The following is a 14108-nucleotide window of genomic DNA, read 5'->3' on the forward strand; positions in this document are numbered from 1 at the left end:
AGGCAACTAAGACTTAGGGAGATTATGACTTGCCCAATATCACAGAGATTGTAAGTAGCATGGTTGGGATTTGAATTCAAGTCCTTTGACTCCAGACTCAGTGTCTTTTCCATCTTTGCCTAGGACCACTGGAGAAAAATACATCAAATCAGGGAAGCAGATATAATCTGAAGGCTAGGTCATTCCGCTATCAGAGAGAGGCTCTGTGGCATAAGAGATAGAGATGCAGATCTGTAGTCAGGAATTAGTCAATCAAAAAGCATTTATTATGTGCTTACAGCGTGCCAAGTACTATGCTTAATGCTGAAGATACAAAAAAAGGCAAAACTTGTCTATGCCTTCAAAGATGTCACATTCTAATGAGAGCACATGCAAACAACTATGTACATATAAGACATATACAGGGTAGATGGAAGACCTGTATTCAAATCCTGCCTCAGACACATTAACCATGTGACCCTGGGCAAGTCATTTTACTTCTTAGTGCCTCAGATGTAAATAAGGGGGTTGGATCCACAGGATGATCCTACCGTGGTAGGTGCAGAGGTGAAGGGTAGAGTCCATTGGAGTTCACAGCCAAAGATTTCTAAGCGTAAGAAGCCAAAATGAAGGGAGTGGCAAAGAATGGACACTTTATCCCATCTTAAGCTACTTTCTAGAAGCTTATGTCCTTTTATTCCAGGGGCTAGTATGCTGTTCTCCAACAGGCACCAAAGACTCCTTGGTGCCAAGTGGGCTAGACCTGCTAATTTGGAGGCCCACATACTTTCCAATTCTGAGGTTCTAAAAGAACAAAAAGTTTTTTCAAGAAGAATTAAAATACTATTCTAACCTTATTCCCCTCAAAATCTTAGACCTTATAAAAATAGTAGATGCTTATCAATGTCAGACGGTGCATGTTCCCAATTTCACGTGAACAAATAGAAGACTAGGTAGAAAATATCCAGGTAGGTATCATAAGCATTTATCAATTGCTCAACTATTTATTAAGTGCTTATTATGTGCCAGTCACTGGGGGCAAAAATACAAAGAAAGAAATAACAGCTAAACAAACTAATACTTCAATTCTAATACCTAAACACCTAATAAGGGAGTAAAGTACACACATACATATACATGATATAAAGAGAATAAATAAAAATAGATACAAAGTAATAAAAGGTGGCTTGAGAGTGAGGGTACTGTCAGCTGAGGGCATTAAGAAGAGCTTCATGCAGAAGGTGGTGCTTCAGCAGTGTCCTGAAGGAAGACAGGGATTTTGTGAAGCAGAGGTGAGGAAGGAGGGGATTCTAGCCATTGGAGGGTGGCCAGTGCAAAGGCATGGAGACTTGAGATGGAGTGTGGTATGTTTGGAAAAGGCAGTCAGCTTGGCTGGACAGATTGCAGGGTGTGGAGAGGGATGTGACTGAATAACAAAAATTTTATAATTATAAAAATTGCATGCTAATGTTTGTACCAAAAAATAAGATTTACCATTTTCTATTTCTAATCATTGCATTTTTTGGGGAGGACTATTGGGCAAGTAAATAACTGATGACAAGCCATTAGTGTCTGGAATGGAAAAATACTGGGTAGAATTCCTTATGTAATGCAGAACATTATTTTACCATTTAGGTAGTAGGGCCCTTTAGGCCATGGAAAGCAGAAGTTGCTGCTTAATCTTGCCCCAGACCTCTTTCCTCCTAAATCTAAACAATAGTGAAATGTACTCTTGCACAGCTTAAGCACAGCCCATACCTCCAGTGCAAATGGATAAGAAAGCTTGCAATACAATTGCTTTAGATAATTACGTTTATACCAGAGACCAGGACACCTGGTCTGGTTTGTGTGATCTCTGACCTGTAATGATGGGGTGCTCGGGTGCTTGTGCTTATACTTGTGCCCCAAATGTCTCCCTAGTCTCAGAAACACTGTCTCTGATAACCACTCCCCAGCCCAAGGACACTGTGCCTAGCAGTATTCACGCATGGGCCTCAGCACAACCCTTATCTGGCTGCTCAGGCCCCAGCCCTCAGATCATGTCTCTGGAAGCCTCCCAATTCCTTAGTTGTGAGAAAGCTTTCCCTTGTTGCAGAGCATTCTCATGTCAAGACAGAGGGAGAGGGGTGTCCTTGACCAGCCCAAGAACTCTTCCTCTTGCCAGACTTCAAAGATCCATCCCCCTCCCTGTCCTGTATACTCCCTGTACTTTCCCATCCATAGCCCCCAAAGACACCTGCATCTTTGGATTACCTCATCAGTGTTCCTCACATTTCTTTCCCATGCTCTTTTCTATATAAACCCTAGCTCGACCCCTGATGGCAGCTGCTTGATTTGGATGCGGCTTGCTGCCGCATGCTAATAAAATTCACATCTTAAATTACGTCTGGGTCTCACTCGCTGATTTCTCGGTACAACACTTAGAACAAAAAAAAAACTTTATTCAAATTGTATAGCACACACTTTTAGAACATTTTTTCTACCAAAGATGTACATATTTCTTCAACAGAAAAGGATTAAAAATAAATATGGGTGGGTGGTTTTAGAGACAGTGAAATAGGATAAGAAGATCAGAGTATGTGTGTGGGGGAACCAATCTTAAGGACTGACCTGGGGTGATTATAAAAGATGAACTCAGTAAAAGGTCTTGGGCATCTAGTCATTCTTTTATAAAGAAGCAGCCAGTGTTTCCCCTTCTTGGGTTTAGTGAATAGGTGTATAAGTTCCAATCAATTGAATGAAACTTTTTGGGTGATTTTGAACTAACATTGTGCCCCACTTCTAGAGTGGGAGAGCTCTAACAGTACCTAACAGGTACTTGATCATACAAGTGAGCCTTAGAGAAATCCATCTGGGTTGGGGTTGGAGATTCACGAGAAACTGAAAACTCACCTCCTCTAGGAAATCTTCCCAAATTAAACTCATCTGATTATGACCACTCTTCTCCGTGTCCTCTTCAGCTCTTGAATACTCAGTTATACTTATTTATTTGTTCCAGTTTTTACAAAGCATTTTTCTCATGTATGTGTACTCTGCCTCTTGAATAATATTATAATATTCCTGGATGACAACTTATTGGTCCAGGACTTCTCAGAGGGTAGAGACATCTCCACTATTATTTAGGCCTTAGAAAAAGTGGGGGAGGAAACCAATCAAATCAACTGCTAGCAAAGACAACTCTGGCAGCGTTGTTCATCCCAGAGTACGTAAATTTGTATTGATTTATCATATGGTACTTCAACGTAACCTTCAATCAGGACTTCTTGGGGTCCACCTAGATCTTTTGATTCCCCTCTCAAAAAAACCTCCTCTGGAAAGCCCTCCAGGACTGGCCAGCGACAACAGTATCTCTGGGGCAGTTTTGGCCATCCCCCCAGGTTGACCTCTCAAGCCACTCTGCCCCCACCTCAAGAACGAGGCTGATTGCCCACCCCCCAAGTCGGAGGCTCTTAAACCTCGTCCTCTGAACCCCCCAGCTCAAGGTTCTTTCATCCCTGCCCCAACAACGCTATCTTCTTCAGCCAACGGACTTCCTGACAGAGACTGGGCCTGGCGCAGGCCAAACAGCCCAAGGCAGCCCCCCTACATCCTCCCCGGCCACAACAGTGACGTGATGGAGCAGCGGTGACGACATAGTGACGTAAGGTGACGTAAGGGCAGGGCGGGCTATCAGCCACGCCCCCCGGGGGGGTCTCGACCTATCCCGGGGCCACAGGGGTACAAGCGCTGGGCGGCGGGGCCACAGCCAGCTCTGGGGGCGTTCGGCTCGGCGCCCGCCGCTCCGGAACCTTAATCGGCGCTCGGCTGCGCTGGGCCTCTAGCGGTTGCTAAGTGACGCCAGCGCGCAGCTGGCGCGGGCGCGGCCACGGAGCTGTGCGTGGGAGCGGGCGCGCGCCGCGGCGACGACGACGGCGACGACGGCGAGCGCAGCGGCGGCAGCGGCGGCGACCTGGGAGCCAAGTGGTCGGAAGAGGCGGCGGCCGTGGTGGTTGCGTCTCTGAGAAACGTTGTCGGGGTGAGAGTCCTGGGGGGGTAGGGGTCGTCACCGGCGGGGGGAAGGCCCCGGCAGCACCTGCTGCGCGGGCCCGGTTCTCGTGGACGCGCACCCCAGCCTGCCCCGCGCTCAGCCTCACACCCCCTCAGCCGACTCCCTCCGTGGGCGGGGGTGGGGGCGGAAAGGGGACGGAAGTTCCAAACGGGGGCCCGCAAGGGTCAGTTTCTTCTTGTGGCGCCGGTGGCTTCTCGAGGCTGGGAAAGTGTGCGTGGGGGGAAGGGGGAGGATTCCAGGCGACCCTCGAGCGGAGAAGTTAGAGCTGAAAGGGCCGGGGAGGTTCTGGGATCCCTCCTGACGGCTACTTCCCCGGGCCGGAAAGGAGGTGACCACAGCGGCCGGGCGCGGGGGCGGGGGGGTTGGAGGGGGACGTTGGCATGAGCGCCTGGCCCTTCCCGGAGCCTTCTTTCATGTAGCTCCCCCATCTCTCCGCTGCGCTCTCCGTTGGAGAAGAGCTCTAATAAAATCACAGCCTGGTGTGTCATGTTCTCAGGCACACCCACGTCTTGCAGAAGGAGATAGTGGTGGAGGTTTGGGCAGCCAACCTGTTGACTTAAGGTTTCCAACTTTGCATCGTGTCCGCAGTAAAACGTCTGTGCTCTGCCTTTGTATTTGCAAGCCTGCTGACTTCTTCAAGTGTTTGTTTCCATTAGGCACTCACGTTTCCTGTTGATTCTACTGCAGTCCTGTCATATTGTTGACTTCCAGGTCATGAGAAGTATGGGAGGCTTCTTTGCCCCTAGCTTTCTTTTCTGAAAGGAACTAGCAAGTAGAGTTTATTTACTGGACCTGAAAGGAAAGAATTAGGTTTCTTACATTTTGTGAGATGGAGGAGACTAGTTTTTGGACAAATTTATATCAAAAGGTGCACATCATCAGACCAATGTCCTTATTCTGGCATTCTCTCAAATTGTTTTTGATGTGAGAGTGAGGAGACTGACATCTTATAGTTAAATAATCTAACGGTTATATAGGGCTTACTATGTACCAGGCACTGTGTTAGGTGCTTTACAATTATTGTCTCTAAACAAGGGAGTGCTGAAGTAATAATGATATCTAACATGCAGCTAACATTTATGTAGCTACTGAACCTTATGTGTTAAGACTTGAAACACCCTCACTAAGTGAGTTTAGGTTTGCAAAGCACTTTACTTGTATTACCTCATTTGATTTTGATATCAATCCTGTGAAGTGTTAATCTGTTATCTCAATTTTACAGGTGAGGAAACGAAGGCTGCTAAGAGTCTGAGGCAGGATACAAACTCAGGCTAGTACTTTCCGTCTAGGCTACCTAACAATCTAGTAATTAGAGCTAGGGGAAAAGGCAGGCATTCATGGTCTCCTTTTGATAAAGAAAGGATCAAATAAAAAGAGAGATGACCAGACTAAAAAAAAGTGTTCTGTTAGAGTCTGAAAGTAAATGTACTGTGGTTCTCTGTAGAGCAAAAATGAAAGTGTCATATCTAAGAATCCTTGAAGTCCCAAGACTTTGCCAAGTCTTCCACAGTCTTTAAAGTCATCCCCAGACCTTATCAGACCCTTAATATCATCCTATATCCATTCCCATCCAAAATTCTCTCTTTCTCTGTCAAAGTCCTCTGCTTATATCTTTGCCTCCACTTCTTTTCTGGCTGCTCCACAGTATCTTTTGCTGAATTATCGTCCATGTCATACACTCTTATATGTGAGTGCTGCACAAGGCTCTCTTGTAGGTTTTTCTCTCTATATTACTTTGGTGACTGAATTAGCTTCTTTGGGTTTAACTACTATCTGGATGCAGGTGACTCTCAAATCTCTATATCCTTTCATCTCTTCTGAATTTCAGTCCTGGCTCACCAGTTTTCTGTTAGACATTTCAAACTGGACGTCCTGGAGACATTGAAAACTCAACAACTTCCCATCCAAATCCACCCCTCCTCCATACTTCCATACTTCTGGCAAAACCATTATTCTTCTGGTCTCCCAGAAAGTAAGGAATCAAAAATTGTATCAAGGCTACAAACTTGGTCTCCCCGGATTGTAGCTTTGATACAGTTTTAGATTCCTTACTTATCCTCTTCTCAATATAATTTCAATTAACAGATTTGCTTTTTCTATCTCGGATTATCTCTTACCTCTGTCTCCTCTCTGTTCATGTACTCCACTCACAACCCATGTCCAGGCCCTCATTACTTCTTACCTAAACTATTGCAACAGCTTTTTAGTCTCCCTTCCTTTAAGTCTTTCACTGTCTCATCTTCACTATATTTGCCAAAGTTATTTTCCTTAGGCACAGATCTGACCAAGTCACACTCTCCTACTCAACTCCAATGGCTCTATTAAAAGAAATCTTGGGGGGCAGCTAGGTGGCACAGTGGATAGCGCACTGGCCCTGGAGTCAGGAGAACCTGAATTCATAACACTCATTAGCTGTGTGACTCTGGGAAAGTCACTTAACCCCAACTGGTTCATCAAACGAACAAAAAAAAGAAATATCAAAAGAAATCTTGATTTGGGCCTCACCTTGGTCAACAAGGCAAACTCAGGAAAATAAAGTTAAAAGTAATTTATTAGCACACCAAAGCAGCAAGCACTTGGCTGTGGCCAGTGTGGATTTCAAATTTTTTTGGAGCTTTTATAGACAGGACTAAACAACCTTCAGATAAGGGCAAAAGTAAGTTGATTGATATACATATCATGAGGATATGGGTTATGTAATTCCTCAACTCCTACCTGATGTCTAAGTGTGCGTATGTATGCAAGGATTGTTTCTGGGCCACCATCTCCTTCAGGCTGGTTGTGCACATACCCTAAGTCTAAGCAGGGTTTAAGCGTGGTGGTCACTCAGACTGATTCTGCACAAGTGACTGACTTTGCACAGTACTGTCTTTGATGCTAACTATACTCATGGCACAGCACCACAGCCAGGCCTATATCACTCTTTCTATCCTCAACTACATCATCTTAATCTCTGCTGCTTGTAATTTGCGAGTTGGCTCGGGAATCAGTCAGTTCTTTGCACCAAAGGAAGCACTGTAAACACAAGCAACCCATGATCTCTATGAGGAAATACAAGAGAAACCCCACTTCAGCGTAAGATAGTGGGGAACCAAGAGGTTAGCCATTCTCTTGAGGACTAAGGTTCCTTCCCATCCTTTTGGAATTTGTTTCGGGCTTTCCAAACTGGAACTGTGTGGATATGAATGTCATTGAAGTTGTCAGGAACTTAAGATGCAACACTCTTAACCTATGAGAGTGCATACCCCTCCCCTCTTTGCTAGAAGAAAATCTAGAGCTAGCCTGTTTTGTAAGGCCACAGATTAAACTCTTCCACTGCGCCTGTGGGTTCATTAACAAGTACTTGCAAAAATTTTTTCATTTTATTCCATAGGGCTATGCTGCAACCAGACCCCTACATGGGCAATATCATGGGAAACAAGGCTCTCCTACTAAAGGTGAAAGTGTAACAGAAACTTGGATGGCAACACGCTTGCTTCACAAGGGTGTGTTAGGAGGCCAAGTAGGTGTGGGCTGGATGCCAAAGAGCATCCTTCACAGCCTGCTTCTTCCTGACGATTTGAAGGGAACTGGTAATACACTTTTTTGTTACATAGGAAATAAAATCTCTGTTGTGGGGCTGTCTTAAAAAATCTACTGGTATGTACCTGGCCCCTAGCTTAAGGAAAATTCTGAGAAGGCCCTTCTGCTCCTGAATAGTCACATTTCATTTCAGGGATGTATAGTTGTATTCCATTTGCCATCCCATTTCCTGACCTTGTGTCCTGTTTGCTCATAACACAGAACCAGTGACCTGACAATATGTTTCAAGGTCAGGGGGGCAAAAATTGCAAAAGATTAGTGATCTTTTCTCAATTAAAAGTGAATGAACAGGAGGACTCATTTTTCCAGCCCATGGCTGTAGAATTTGGTGTTGTATTTCAGTTTGTCTTATTGATCGCAAAAGAATAATCACACAAGCTTTGGATGTTTGACATTATGCCTACCAGGGGTATACTTTCCCCTAAGGACGAAGGGGCATGTGTTCATATCTAGCAGTTGGTTCAGTTAAAAGCATGGTAGAGCAGATGCACATAAGTGTTGGACTCTTCTGTTTCTCCTCCCAGGGTTTCAAAGCAGGGCATAAAGTGCCAAAAATAAATGCATGGTAGATTAGTAGGTGAAGGATTAGGTCATAATTATTGTGGCCAAACAAAGACCATTGATTGGTGTTGGGAGTCCTTTCTCAACTTAACTAGGTCTAAGGGCTTTTCAGGGCTTGCTTCTTCAGCTGGACTAAAGTAAGTCACTCTAGGCTTCATGTGGAAATGATGTTTCCAGGTCATCTGTTTGGCAACCTTGATGGAAGTATGACTGGTCAGCAGGACCTGGAAAGGTCTATTCCAGGGGGGATGGAGATTGGATATCTTCCTGAAGTTGTGCATCCACACATAGTTTCCTGACTCAAATGAATGTACTGTGTCTTCCAAAGGCGGAGTTTGCATTAGTCCTGCCTCCTTCCAATCCTGTGAGAGAACTAGACACGGATATGATGTATCTTATTATGGCTAGATTCAGGCTCTCTCAGGGTCCAGCCCCAGTGGCCTGCTGAACAGAATTTCAAAACATGATAATCCACAATCCTGCCTATTAAGATTTCTAAGTGGGAACAATACAAAGGGAAGTACCAGGGGCCATTTTAACTATGTTTCCTGGCATAGTTTTCCCAGAAGGGTCTTAATTTCTCTGTGTAGCCACTCAACTCCCTCTGATAATCATTGGTGATAAGGGAGTATAGAGGCTCAGAGTTATCCCAAAACACTTGGAGAGCTTAGTTAATTCTACAGTAAAGTGTGGCCTTTGGTCACAGTCAGGAGTACGTGGCAGGCCAAATCTTAATATTATGTCTTTGATCAGACACCTTGTTACTGTGTTTGCTGTGGTTTGTATCTCTACAGAGGCATCTACCCAATGGCTCTATTGGTCTCTCCACACCAAAACATACCTGTAGCCCATAGACTTTGACAATTCGGTAAAGTTAGTCTGCAGGTGTTCAAATGGTAGGGTCACCCATGTCCTTCCCAAATTATGTCACAGTTTACTTCTGTGAGGAGTTGAACTGTTGACAAAAAAGGCATCTAGAGACCACATGATGGGCCTGTGCATAAACAGTGAGGGCAAATGGTGACCAGTAAATTTGCAGTACGAGGACCTCATTTCACATATGTCCCTGGGTATAGAGTTGTTTGGCGAAGGAGGCACAGTAATCTTTTGGGTGCAGTGGGGCACATATCTGGCGTGACCGACAGGTCATCTCAGAGAATGGCTTTGTGTGTGGTCATCCAGACATAAATTTCAGCTTTTCTAAGGAAGAATAGTCAGTGGGTGGGCTGTCAGAAAATATAAGCAGTGCTTTGGGGGCTTATAAGGATCCAGGCAATACCTCATGGAAATGACTTTGGAAAGCAATATAGCTTGAAAAAGTTGGTCAACATTGGCTGACCATTTGTGGTGATGAAACCACATTGCTTCCACAAGGCAGCAGTGGTGTGACGGACCCCAAAGGCGTATTTGGAATCATTGTAAATGTTCACTTGGAGTACCTTGGCCAACTGGCTTGCTCTGGTCAACACCACCAAAACTTGGCTTTCTGTGCCCCAAATCTATCAGATAGTGTAGCCTCCCACTGAACAGCACCAGGAGGCACAACCACTTCCCCAGATACTTGTACTTCGTTTTCATAAACAGAGGAGCCATCTGGGAACATTGTGAGATTGGGGTCCTCCAAGTGAAAGCCTTTTAGGTCAGGCTGTGTGCTCTTCTGTGGCCTTGGTTACCTCAAGGTAACTGCAGCATCTCATCATCTTTCAGGGGATCTGAGAGGAGAGTCGAGGGATTTAAGATATTACAATGCTGAATGGAGAGATTAGAGTCGGACAAAAGTCTTACCTCATAAACAGCTGCTCACTGGTTGGGAAAAGGCTTGCATCTTAGACTGGGTAAAATGGCAGCAACACTATGAGGCACATAGACAGTCAGTGAGTAGCCAAGGAGAAGGAGTTAGGTCCTCTTCACAAGGTCAGCAGTTGCCACGGGGGCCCAAAGGCACCGAATAGCACCTGGTGCCACTTGATCAAGTTGGTATAAATAGTAACCAGTAGGCCTGTGATGAGACCCCAGTTTTTAGGTGAGAACTCCTGATGCAACCCTTTCTCCATTTGTGTACAAAAAGAAAAAAAAGGCTTTTCGTAAGCAGGCAGTCCTAGAGTTGGTGGGGACCCCATCACCCACTTCACTCACCTGTTTTATTCAAGGCCTCTGAGGACTCAGGACCTCTTTAGTTGTATAAGCAACTAGTTTCTTATTTAGTTCCCGCATTGCTGGATCTCAAGGTTGCAGTATCCCACATCTCCAGTGGGGCATGTACATGGTATTTGGATTTTAGTATTGGCATTTGAAGGATACCCTGGATGCTATCATTTGTCAAGGTCCTAGTGTTGGGGCTTAGCTCATACCCCAAGTGCTGCACTGTGGGAAGGGCAAACTGTAACTTTATTTTATTTATTTATTTTTTGCTTTGGTAGTCAAAGTTAAGTGACTTGCCCAGGGTCACACAGCTAAGTGTCAAATGTCTGAGGCAGGATTTGAACTCAGTCCTCCTGACTCCAAGGCTGGAGCTCTGTCCACATCTAACTTTAAAGGAGAGACTTGGTAGTTCTTTTCATAAACTGTGTAGGGTGTTTTCCCCATAGGTTCCCCTGGAAAGGGTGGCAGGCAGTAAGTCATCAACATATTGAATTAAGCAAAATCCCCAGGGCAGGTAGACATGTTGTAGGTCTTTGACAAATGCTTGTGTGAATGGAGTAGGAGATTCACAATAGCCCTGGGGGAGCCTGGTCCAAGTGTATTGCTGGCCTTTCCAAATAAAGACAAATAGGTGCTATGAGTCTGGACCTACCAGAACACTAAATACATACATAAATAAATAAATACGTTTGTATGTAGCACACAAGTCAATAACAATGTGCTTTATATTGCGAGGAATATTGGTGATAGTAGAAATAGGATTTGAGACAATTCGGGCCCTCAGGTTGACAAAATTATTGATAGCCTTCAGGTCCTGGACACATCAGTATACAGATAGGCCTTCATCATCCACCTTGTATTTCCTCGCTGTCAATACAAGGGTTTTGAAAAATGGCTAACATGGCACTATTACTCCCAGCTGGATGTAAGCAGTGATGAATTTTGGAATAGATTTAGCAACCTCTAAATTGATATTATTTGTTTGTACAAGGTTCATCCTTAGTTTGGATCCACATGGGTTCTATTGACTTCGTGAATCCCACAAAGTGGCAGGTAAGTTTCAAAAAATGAAAGGCAAATCAGACATTAGGGGTTCTAATCCAATGAGCCAAATCACTTCCTTTGTATTCTAACCTAAACCCTCTCAGATCATAGTAAATAATGGCCTCAAGTTTACATAACATTCCTCACAGTGAGACAAGGCAGTGAGGCATTGATAAAAAGGTGTGGAAACATGTTAAAGGTCCAGCATCTACTTTAAGTAGGGTGGTTAAGGTGAACATCTCACTGTTTCCTAAGACAGCTATTACCCTTTCAGTTTTTAACACCTGGAGACCTGGGGGAAGATGGGGCACTTAAGTACCAATAAAGTCACCCCTGTGTCCACCAAATAATTTCCCATTAACAGTAATCTCAAGTAAGGGCTCCTTAACTACACCCAAATCCCCTTCAACATTCTCAAGAAACATCCCTGGTTTTCAGGCACTGCCCCCCCCCCCAGTCATTGTAAATATTCATCCCTATTATCCAGAAAAAAGTACAGGCTGTTATCTGTGGTGATTGGGAGATGGGGAAGGCAATGGTGGGGGGGTGGTTCATGTGGCAGCTGGTTCCTCATGGGGACCCCCTTTGGAAAACTTGGAGCATGTTGCCCTCTGCTGCAGGCCTCCTCCCATTCATGTTTTCTGCCATTCCACTTAAAGTGCCCCTCCTTTTATACAGTGAAAGCACACTGCCTCTCTCCTCCCTTGTTTGGTAAATCTCCCATTCCAGTACTTTGTCCTTTCTCTTCTTCCCTCTTTCATTGCCCCCTTCTTGGCAGCAGCCAGAATCTTCGCTTCCTTAACCTTTCCTTCTCTTTGCTAAGTTCCTTCTCCTTCTGCCCATCATGTACAGTGCAGTTTCTGAGTTCGGTATTAGTTTTCCCACTCCAGCTAGGGCAGAATTTATGAAATTAATTGTAAATGTGTGTTGTCAGTTGATTAACACAGGCTGAAGCAAATGCTTTTAGATCATTCTCATTTTCTGACTCTGAGCAAATTTTTGGGTGACAGCACACAAAGCATTGGGATATTCCCCTGAATTTTAAAAGTAGTGCTATGAAACTTCTCCCAATCTATTGGTTGTTGTGTCACTTGCACAACGCATCACAGAGGGTTGTTTTTGCATCATTGAATATTCTCATTATAATTCCAATCAGGAGTTATTTTCATCCCTTAACTTTGCAGCATAGTATTGGATTTTTGCTTCCTTTGTGAGGACATCTAATAACTTATCAATATCCTCCCAAGTGGGATTATGGTTGCTTATAATGGTCTAAATTGTTTTAATCATGGTAACTGAATCCATCCAAAAGGGTAGAGTGGATTGCTGCCATAATGCAATGTCTCCTGGAGAAAAAGGGACATGTATTCTTCTCTGATCATTTCCTACAAAAGTGGTTTTTAAGGGTGCTTTGTGTTTTTGAGGAATCCAGATTATGTGATGGAGGTCTGTTGGAGGAGACTGGTGCCTCTAATGGACATGGTTATAAGGAACAATAATCCATTTGCTTGGGGGCTCTAGATCTTCAGTCTGATTTTTAGCAAGTACAGCTGTCCTGATTCCATAGTGATACTGGTATCACTTGACTGTTCTGTCCCTTAGCAACCTAATGTAAGGTTAAGACCAACTAGTTACACACCACTTGCCTTTTCTTTGCCCTGGCTCCTGTATTTTTGTGCACAAATGAGAAAGAATCAGTTTTGGGCTCAGGACCTATTTCTCCTTATCCTTCCTGAGTTTGGAGAGCTTAATTCTCCGACTATTTCAAAGCTAAGTGACCATTGAGAGTCAACTTTGACTCAAGATTGGATGAAAGTCCCAATGCCAGGCTGTGGAACTGGATGGGTGCTCAACCAGTGATTATGATGTGTGTCCCCTCATGGTTGCCAGAATTGTGTTTTGTTTGTTTGTTTGTTTGTTTTCAGAATTGTTAAAAGACATCTTGGTGATTACATTAAATTGAAAAGTTTTTGCACAAATAAAGCCAATACAACTAAGATTAGAAGGAAGGTAGAAAATTGGGAAAGAATTTTTACAACCAGTCTCTCTGATAAGGGACTCATTTCTAAAATATACAGAGAATTAAGTCAGATTTATAAGAATATAACTCATTTCCCCGATTGATAATGGTCAAAGGATATGAACAGACAGTTCTTGGATGAAGAAATTAAAGCCATCCATAGTCACATGAAAAAATGCTCTAAATCACTATTGATTAGAGAAATACAAATCAAAACAACTCTGAGGTACCACATCACACCTATCGGATTGGCCAACATGACAAGATAGGAAAATGATAAATGTTGGAGAAGATGTGGGAAAATTGGAACACTAATGCATTGTTGGTGGAGTTGTGAACTGCTCCAACCATTTTGGAGAGCAATTTGGAACTATGCCCCAAAGGGCCATAAAAATATGCATACCCTTTGATCCAGCAATAGCACTTCTAGGGCTATAAGATCATATACATGGGAAAAGGACCCACATGTACAAAAATATTTATAGCAGCTCTTTTTGTGGTGGCAAAGAATTGGAAATTGAGAGGATGCCCATCAGTTGGGGAATGGCTGAGCAAGCTGTGGTATATGAATGTAATGGAGTACTGTTGTGCTATAAGAAATGATGAACAGGCTGACTTCAGAAAAATCTGGAAAGACTTGTATGGTCTGATGCTGAGTGAAGTGAGCAGAACCAAGAGAACGTGGTACACAATAACAGCCACACTGTGTGATGACTAATTTTGATAAACTGA

The 14108-nt window shown here is 43.9% G+C and overlaps 1 protein-coding gene across 2 annotated transcripts in view; it reads left to right on the forward strand.

Moving 5' to 3' along the window:
- The first annotated feature begins 3749 nt into the window (after positions 1 to 3749).
- The window catches only part of BTBD9 (BTB domain containing 9), a 516152-nt gene continuing 505793 nt past the window's right edge, over positions 3750 to 14108 (forward strand). Inside the window, exon 1 of one of the 2 annotated variants that reach the window (XM_078155391.1) lies at positions 3750 to 3994. The gene's annotated coding sequence lies outside the window, so the exon portion shown is untranslated. The remainder of the gene's footprint in view (positions 3995 to 14108) is intronic. The other variant, XM_020999576.2, reaches the window with a different exon arrangement.

Source organism: Phascolarctos cinereus, unplaced genomic scaffold (assembly GCF_003287225.1).
Source record: "Phascolarctos cinereus isolate Bilbo 61053 unplaced genomic scaffold, phaCin_HiC Scaffold_5;HRSCAF=322, whole genome shotgun sequence".
In the NCBI taxonomy this organism is placed as follows: domain Eukaryota; kingdom Metazoa; phylum Chordata; class Mammalia; order Diprotodontia; family Phascolarctidae; genus Phascolarctos; species Phascolarctos cinereus.